Here is a 9,156-nt window from a genome sequence, read left to right as displayed (position 1 = left end):
GGCAGTCATGATCTGTAAAAAGAACAGGAGTTATCATTCCTTTTTTTTTTCTTCATAATCACAATAGAATCCTTAACCTTAAAAGAAATCATGTTAAGTTTCCATAACAAAATCAGATTCAAAACAGTCCTGGAACACAAGCTCCCGGGAATAAAACACAAACATTCAATCACCAACAAACAAATGTTCACTCAAACCAAATCACAAAGGGTTAAACTTCCTACCAGCTGTACAGCTCTTTACATTCTCTCTCTCTCTCTCTCTCTCTCTCTGTCTCTCGCACATTGACATATAAATTCAGATATTCACAAACCCAGTCTTCGTCCGATCTGTACTTTGGCCAGAAGACAGCGGGACGAAGAATGGAGTCCTGAGTCCATACAAAGCAACAATATTTAATCATCTTTCTCCCTTGTACAAGTATTATTTTGCCAATTTCCACAACATCCTGCCCAAAGGACTTTCCGGAGGAATGTTGTAAGGGACCCCGCCTCCATTTCCATTGCCGTGTCCTTACTTTGTTTCCCCAGAGGCTTTTTCCTTACCCAAAGCACAAGCCATATTGAGTTCCTTCGTTAGTCCCTTATTAACTACTAAAACTCAATCCCGGCCACCAAGGCAATACTTAAAAGTCAATTTTCTTACCTTGGTCTGTGCACAGAGTTGCCTGGCCCCTTTTGTCACCGTATTTTCTATCGAGCTCCTATCACTGTCTGATTCAGATGTCTCTCTTATAGGATTCACATCAGTCACCCAAGGGAGCAGACCAAACCGGGACACGAGACCGCTCCTCAATGGGGAACGGGACGCGTCTTCCCAGTGTCCAAGGCCAGCCACTCCCCCCGGGGATGGAAGAAAATCCCGGACGAGCCCCCAATTGTGAGAAACAAAAGCTCACTCACTTTAATAATTTCAGTCCGAGACTAATTTCTGATCAGCCATTTATTTGTACACCTATAGATGGGTGCTTTGTCTAACTACCTGGTAAGGTAATGACAAAATGCACACTATATCCAAAAAACCCTCGCAATTTATACCATATGTTTTCCTCATTCCATTGACTGTTCCCTGCTTCGCTTACATCACTCATTTCCTTAAGACTTATCCCACAACTTCTGTTTATCCTGTTTTGTCCGTGACAAACTCTTATCTCTGACTCCCATAAGGGTGTTTAACGTCAGTCTATTATAGATTATTGATTAGGCATATCTTTTCTTCTATCAGCATCTATTTCCATCCAGAGGCCACTTTGACCTCTTTGATTAGGGTTAGTTCCTGTGTCTTGAGGAGGGGAAACAGATGCTTTCCTGTTTGCCCATATATCCACCATTGTTCAGTATTCATGTCTCATGCTTTCTTTTTGCTGAATATGTATTTTCTCATTCCTATTCTGTATCAGAATTTATACTTGCAGAAATAACATTAATTCATTTATATGCCACAACAAGAACCCCCAGATCTCTCTGTACTGCCCCTTTACCTAAATTGATTCCACTTAGGTGGTAATCTGCCTTCCTGTTCTTGCCACCAAAGTGGATAAGGATCCATTTATCCACGTGAAAGTGCATCTGCCATGCATCTGAGCACTCACCTAACTTGTCCAGGTCACCCTGTAATCTCCTAACATCCTCATCACATTTCACCCTGCCACCCAGCTGATGAAATTTGCGAATGTTATTGCTAATACCATCTTGTATATCCTGAAGATACATTGTAAAAAGCTGCGGTCCCAGTACTGATCCGTGCGGTACCCCACTGGTCAGTGCCCGGCATTCCGAAATGGAGGGGTGGAGGAGTGTGGAAGGATGAGAGAATGCAGGCTGCGGCCCTATGAAGCAGGGGGAGGGCTTGCAGTTGGCCTGTGTGGGGATGTGGGAGAGTACAGGAGCCTGGTGGGCAAGGGCTGGCTGAAAGGCAGCTGGAGGGACGGAGGGAGGGAAGCACGCACGGAGGAGGAAGAGCAAAGAGAAAAGAGAAAAAAAAGCCAAAGGGGATAAAGAGAAAGAGCAAGAAAGAAAATGTGGCTGGCCAGCACGCCTTGAAGTAGGGAGAAAAGGAAGGGGCCAGCGCCTACGGCCATACTAGTCTGAAAACGCCCGATCTCGTCTGATCTCGGAAGCTAAGCAGACTCAGGCCTGTTTAGTACTTGGATGGGAGACCGCCTGGGAATACCAGGTGCAGTAGGCTTTTTCCGCCAGCAGTGGCTGCTCAAGTCACCCCTCTGCACTTGTCTTGTGCCAGGCAATGGAGCGGCAGGTTATTTTTGCTGCTGCTGCTGTGCCTGGCATCAGTCTCCTGCAGGCACGAGACACGGAGGGGAGGAGAGCGGAGCGCTGCCAAAATCAGCAAGAAAGGCGGAAAGAAAGGGATTGGGGCTGCACGCTGTCTGCGGGTGGCAGTCAGGAAAGGCGGACAATAGACAATAGGTGCAGGAGTTGGCCATTCTGCCCTTCCAGCCTGCACCACCATTCAATATGATCATGGCTGATCATCCTTAATCAGTATCCTGTTCCTGCCTTATCTCCATAACCCTTGATTCCACTATCCTTGAGAGCTCTATCCAACTCTTTCTTAAATGAATCCAGAGACTGGGCCTCCACTGCCCTCTGGGGCAGAGCATTCCACACAGCCACCACTCTCTGGGTGAAGAAGTTTCTCCTCATCTCTGTCCTAAATGGTCTACCCCGTATTTTTAAGCTGTGTCCTCTGTTTCGGCACTCACCCCGCAGCGGAAACATGTTGCCTGCCGCCAGAGTGTCCAATCCTTTGATCATCTTATATGTCTCAACCAGATCCCCTCTCAGTCTTCTAAACTCAAGGGTACACAAGCCCAGTCGCTCCAGTCTTTCAGTGTAAGGTAATCCCGCCATTCCAGGAATTGACCTCGTGAACCTACGCTGCATTCCCTCAATAGCCAGAATGTCTCTCCTCAAATTTGGAGACCAGAACTGCACACAGTACTCCAGGTGTGGTCTCACCAGGGCCCTGTCAAGCTGCAGAAGGACCTCTTTGCTTCTATACTCAATCCCTCTTGTTATGAAGGCCAGCATGCTATTAGCCTTCTTCACTACCTGCTGTACCTGCATGCTTACCTTCATTGAGTGGTGTACAAGAACCCCCAGATCTCTCTGTACTGCCCCTTTACCTAAATTGATTCCACTTAGGTGGTAATCTGCCTTCCTGTTCTTGCCACCAAAGTGGATAAGGATCCATTTATCCACGTGAAAGTGCATCTGCCATGCATCTGAGCACTCACCTAACTTGTCCAGGTCACCCTGTAATCTCCTAACATCCTCATCACATTTCACCCTGCCACCCAGCTGATGAAATTTGCGAATGTTATTGCTAATACCATCTTGTATATCCTGAAGATAGATTGTAAAAAGCTGCGGTCCCAGTACTGATCCGTGCGGTACCCCACTGGTCAGTGCCCGGCATTCCGAAATGGAGGGGTGGAGGAGTGTGGAAGGATGAGAGAATGCAGGCTGCGGCCCTATGAAGCAGGGGGAGGGCTTGCAGTTGGCCTGTGTGGGGATGTGGGAGACTACAGGAGCCTGGTGGGCAAGGGCTGGCTGAAAGGCAGCTGGAGGGACGGAGGGAGGGAAGCACGCGCGGAGGAGGAAGAGCAAAGAGAAAAGAGAAAAAAAAGCCAAAGGGGATAAAGAGAAAGAGCAAGAAAGAAAATGTGGCTGGCCAGCACGCCTTGAAGTAAGGAGAAAAGGCAGGGGCCAGCGCCTACGGCCATACTAGCCTGAAAACGCCCGATCTTGTCTGATCTCGAAAGCTAAGCAGACTCAGGCCTGGTTAGTACTTGGATGGGAGACCGCCTGGGAATACCAGGTGCAGTAGGCTTTTTCCGCCAGCAGTGGCTGCTCGAGTCACCCCTCTGCACTTGTCTTGTGCCAGGCAATGGAGCGGCAGGTTATTTTTGCTGCTGCTGCTGTGCCTGGCATCAGTCTCCTGCAGGCACGAGACACGGAGGGGAGGAGAGCGGAGCGCTGCCAAAATCAGCAAGAAAGGCGGAAAGAAAGGGATTGGGGCTGCACGCTGTCTGCGGGTGGCAGTCAGGAAAGGCGGACAATAGACAATAGGTGCAGGAGTTGGCCATTCTGCCCTTCCAGCCTGCACCACCATTCAATATGATCATGGCTGATCATCCTTAATCAGTATCCTGTTCCTGCCTTATCTCCATAACCCTTGATTCCACTATCCTTGAGAGCTCTATCCAACTCTTTCTTAAATGAATCCAGAGACTGGGCCTCCACTGCCCTCTGGGGCAGAGCATTCCACACAGCCACCACTCTCTGGGTGAAGAAGTTTCTCCTCATCTCTGTCCTAAATGGTCTACCCCGTATTTTTAAGCTGTGTCCTCTGTTTCGGCACTCACCCCGCAGCGGAAACATGTTGCCTGCCGCCAGAGTGTCCAATCCTTTGATCATCTTATATGTCTCAACCAGATCCCCTCTCAGTCTTCTAAACTCAAGGGTACACAAGCCCAGTCGCTCCAGTCTTTCAGTGTAAGGTAATCCCGCCATTCCAGGAATTGACCTCGTGAACCTACGCTGCATTCCCTCAATAGCCAGAATGTCTCTCCTCAAATTTGGAGACCAGAACTGCACACAGTACTCCAGGTGTGGTCTCACCAGGGCCCTGTACAGCTGCAGAAGGACCTCTTTGCTTCTATACTCAATCCCTCTTGTTATGAAGGCCAGCATGCTATTAGCCTTCTTCACTACCTGCTGTACCTGCATGCTTACCTTCATTGAGTGGTGTACAAGAACCCCCAGATCTCTCTGTACTGCCCCTTTACCTAAATTGATTCCACTTAGGTGGTAATCTGCCTTCCTGTTCTTGCCACCAAAGTGGATAAGGATCCATTTATCCACGTGAAAATGCATCTGCCATGCATCTGAGCACTCACCTAACTTGTCCAGGTCACCCTGTAATCTCCTAACATCCTCATCACATTTCACCCTGCCACCCAGCTGATGAAATTTGCGAATGTTATTGCTAATACCATCTTGTATATCCTGAAGATAGATTGTAAAAAGCTGCGGTCCCAGTACTGATCCGTGCGGTACCCCACTGGTCAGTGCCTGGCATTCCGAAATGGAGGGGTGGAGGAGTGTGGAAGGATGAGAGAATGCAGGCTGCGGCCCTATGAAGCAGGGGGAGGGCTTGCAGTTGGCCTGTGTGGGGATGTGGGAGACTACAGGAGCCTGGTGGGCAAGGGCTGGCTGAAAGGCAGCTGGAGGGACGGAGGGAGGGAAGCACGCATGGAGGAGGAAGAGCAAAGAGAAAAGAGAAAAAAAAGCCAAAGGGGATAAAGAGAAAGAGCAAGAAAGAAAATGTGGCTGGCCAGCACGCCTTGAAGTAGGGAGAAAAGGCAGGGGCCAGCGCCTACGGCCATACTAGTCTGAAAACGCCCGATCTCGTCTGATCTCGGAAGCTAAGCAGACTCAGGCCTGGTTAGTACTTGGATGGGAGACCGCCTGGGAATACCAGGTGCAGTAGGCTTTTTCCGCCAGCAGTGGCTGCTCAAGTCACCCCTCTGCACTTGTCTTGTGCCAGGCAATGGAGCGGCAGGTTATTTTTGCTGCTGCTGCTGTGCCTGGCATCAGTCTCCTGCAGGCACGAGACACGGAGGGGAGGAGAGCGGAGCGCTGCCAAAATCAGCAAGAAAGGCGGAAAGAAAGGGATTGGGGCTGCACGCTGTCTGCGGGTGGCAGTCAGGAAAGGCGGACAATAGACAATAGGTGCAGGAGTTGGCCATTCTGCCCTTCCAGCCTGCACCACCATTCAATATGATCATGGCTGATCATCCTTAATCAGTATCCTGTTCCTGCCTTATCTCCATAACCCTTGATTCCACTATCCTTGAGAGCTCTATCCAACTCTTTCTTAAATGAATCCAGAGACTGGGCCTCCACTGCCCTCTGGGGCAGAGCATTCCACACAGCCACCACTCTCTGGGTGAAGAAGTTTCTCCTCATCTCTGTCCTAAATGGTCTACCCCGTATTTTTAAGCTGTGTCCTCTGTTTCGGCACTCACCCCGCAGCGGAAACATGTTGCCTGCCGCCAGAGTGTCCAATCCTTTGATCATCTTATATGTCTCAACCAGATCCCCTCTCAGTCTTCTAAACTCAAGGGTACACAAGCCCAGTCGCTCCAGTCTTTCAGTGTAAGGTAATCCCGCCATTCCAGGAATTGACCTCGTGAACCTACGCTGCATTCCCTCAATAGCCAGAATGTCTCTCCTCAAATTTGGAGACCAGAACTGCACACAGTACTCCAGGTGTGGTCTCACCAGGGCCCTGTACAGCTGCAGAAGGACCTCTTTGCTTCTATACTCAATCCCTCTTGTTATGAAGGCCAGCATGCTATTAGCCTTCTTCACTACCTGCTGTACCTGCATGCTTCCCTACAAGAACCCCCAGATCTCTCTGTACTGCCCCTTTACCTAAATTGATTCCACTTAGGTGGTAATCTGCCTTCCTGTTCTTGCCACCAAAGTGGATAAGGATCCATTTATCCACGTGAAAGTGCATCTGCCATGCATCTGAGCACTCACCTAACTTGTCCAGGTCACCCTGTAATCTCCTAACATCCTCATCACATTTCACCCTGCCACCCAGCTGATGAAATTTGCGAATGTTATTGCTAATACCATCTTGTATATCCTGAAGATAGATTGCAAAAAGCTGCGGTCCCAGTACTGATCCGTGCGGTACCCCACTGGTCAGTGCCTGGCATTCCGAAATGGAGGGGTGGAGGAGTGTGGAAGGATGAGAGAATGCAGGCTGCGGCCCTATGAAGCAGGGGGAGGGCTTGCAGTTGGCCTGTGTGGGGATGTGGGAGACTACAGGAGCCTGGTGGGCAAGGGCTGGCCTGAAAGGCAGCTGGAGGGACGGAGGGAGGGAAGCACGCACGGAGGAGGAAGAGCAAAGAGAAAAGAGAAAAAAAAGCCAAAGGGGATAAAGAGAAAGAGCAACAAAGAAAATGTGGCTGGCCAGCACGCTTTGAAGTAGGGAGAAAAGGCAGGGGCCAGCGCCTACGGCCATACTAGTCTGAAAACGCCCGATCTCGTCTGATCTCGGAAGCTAAGCAGACTCAGGCCTGGTTAGTACTTGGATGGGAGACAGCCTGGCAATACCAGGTGCAGTAGGCTTTTTCCGCCAGCAGTGGCTGCTCAAGTCACCCCTCTGCACTTGTCTTGTGCCAGGCAATGGAGCGGCAGGTTATTTTTGCTGCTGCTGCTGTGCCTGGCATCAGTCTCCTGCAGGCACGAGACACGGAGGGGAGGAGAGCGGAGCGCTGCCAAAATCAGCAAGAAAGGCGGAAAGAAAGGGATTGGGGCTGCACGCTGTCTGCGGGTGGCAGTCAGGAAAGGCGGACAATAGACAATAGGTGCAGGAGTTGGCCATTCTGCCCTTCCAGCCTGCACCACCATTCAATATGATCATGGCTGATCATCCTTAATCAGTATCCTGTTCCTGCCTTATCTCCATAACCCTTGATTCCACTATCCTTGAGAGCTCTATCCAACTCTTTCTTAAATGAATCCAGAGACTGGGCCTCCACTGCCCTCTGGGGCAGAGCATTCCACACAGCCACCACTCTCTGGGTGAAGAAGTTTCTCCTCATCTCTGTCCTAAATGGTCTACCCCGTATTTTTAAGCTGTGTCCTCTGTTTCGGCACTCACCCCGCAGCGGAAACATGTTGCCTGCCGCCAGAGTGTCCAATCCTTTGATCATCTTATATGTCTCAACCAGATCCCCTCTCAGTCTTCTAAACTCAAGGGTACACAAGCCCAGTCGCTCCAGTCTTTCAGTGTAAGGTAATCCCGCCATTCCAGGAATTGACCTCGTGAACCTACGCTGCATTCCCTCAATAGCCAGAATGTCTCTCCTCAAATTTGGAGACCAGAACTGCACACAGTACTCCAGGTGTGGTCTCACCAGGGCCCTGTACAGCTGCAGAAGGACCTCTTTGCTTCTATACTCAATCCCTCTTGTTATGAAGGCCAGCATGCTATTAGCCTTCTTCACTACCTGCTGTACCTGCATGCTTACCTTCAGTGAGTGGTGTACAAGAACCCCCAGATCTCTCTGTACTGCCCCTTTACCTAAATTGATTCCACTTAGGTGGTAATCTGCCTTCCTGTTCTTGCCACCAAAGTGGATAAGGATCCATTTATCCACGTGAAAGTGCATCTGCCATGCATCTGAGCACTCACCTAACTTGTCCAGGTCACCCTGTAATCTCCTAAGATCCTCATCACATTTCACCCTGCCACCCAGCTGATGAAATTTGCGAATGTTATTGCTAATACCATCTTGTATATCCTGAAGATAGATTGTAAAAAGCTGCGGTCCCAGTACTGATCCGTGCGGTACCCCACTGGTCAGTGCCTGGCATTCCGAAATGGAGGGGTGGAGGAGTGTGGAAGGATGAGAGAATGCAGGCTGCGGCCCTATGAAGCAGGGGGAGGGCTTGCAGTTGGCCTGTGTGGGGATGTGGGAGACTACAGGAGCCTGGTGGGCAAGGGCTGGCTGAAAGGCAGCTGGAGGGACGGAGGGAGGGAAGCACGCACGGAGGAGGAAGAGCAAAGAGAAAAGAGAAAAAAAAGCCAAAGGGGATAAAGAGAAAGAGCAACAAAGAAAATGTGGCTAGCCAGCACGCCTTGAAGAAGGGAGAAAAAGCAGGGGCCAGCGCCTACGGCCATACTAGGCTGAAAACGTCTGATCTCGGAAGCTAAGCAGACTCAGGCCTGGTTAGTACTTGGATGGGAGACCGCCTGGGAATACCAGGTGCAGTAGGCTTTTTCCGCCAGCAGTGGCTGCTCATGTCACCCCTCTGCACTTGTCTTGTGCCAGGCAATGGAGCAGCAGGTTATTTTTGCTGCTGCTGCTGTGCCTGGCATCAGTCTCCTGCAGGCACGAGACACGGAGGGGAGGAGAGCGGAGCGCTGCCAAAATCAGCAAGAAAGGCGGAAAGAAAGGGATTGGGGCTGCACGCTGTCTGCGGGTGGCAGGCAGGAAAGGCGGACAATAGACAATAGGTGCAGGAGTTGGCCATTCTGCCCTTCCAGCCTGCACCACCATTCAATATGATCATGGCTGATCATCCTTAATCAGTATCCTGTTCCTGCCTT

At 50.3% G+C, this 9,156-nt stretch overlaps 2 non-coding genes and 3 pseudogenes across 2 annotated transcripts; all 5 read left to right on the top strand.

Annotated features, from left to right (window-relative positions):
* Positions 1-2,068: 2,068 nt before the first annotated feature.
* LOC148151122 (5S ribosomal RNA) lies at positions 2,069-2,187 on the top strand. The gene has a single exon (XR_015755384.1). It is a non-coding gene; the product is annotated as a 5S ribosomal RNA (ribosomal RNA).
* Positions 2,188-3,733: 1,546 nt separating this feature from the next.
* LOC148151121 (5S ribosomal RNA) lies at positions 3,734-3,852 on the top strand (annotated as a pseudogene).
* A 1,546-nt stretch (positions 3,853-5,398) lies between these two features.
* LOC148151120 (5S ribosomal RNA) lies at positions 5,399-5,517 on the top strand. Its single transcript, XR_015756440.1, has one exon. It is a non-coding gene; the product is annotated as a 5S ribosomal RNA (ribosomal RNA).
* A 1,533-nt stretch (positions 5,518-7,050) lies between these two features.
* LOC148151119 (5S ribosomal RNA) lies at positions 7,051-7,169 on the top strand (annotated as a pseudogene).
* A 1,546-nt stretch (positions 7,170-8,715) lies between these two features.
* LOC148151118 (5S ribosomal RNA) lies at positions 8,716-8,824 on the top strand (annotated as a pseudogene).
* Positions 8,825-9,156: the final 332 nt, after the last annotated feature.

This window comes from Chiloscyllium plagiosum, unplaced genomic scaffold (assembly GCF_037043375.1).
Source record: "Chiloscyllium plagiosum isolate Xiang-an unplaced genomic scaffold, Cpla_swu_hap1 HiC_scaffold_3, whole genome shotgun sequence".
In the NCBI taxonomy this organism is placed as follows: domain Eukaryota; kingdom Metazoa; phylum Chordata; class Chondrichthyes; order Orectolobiformes; family Hemiscylliidae; genus Chiloscyllium; species Chiloscyllium plagiosum.
Note: the sequence above shows the minus strand (reverse complement) of the source record. Positions and strands in the feature narration are given on the sequence as shown.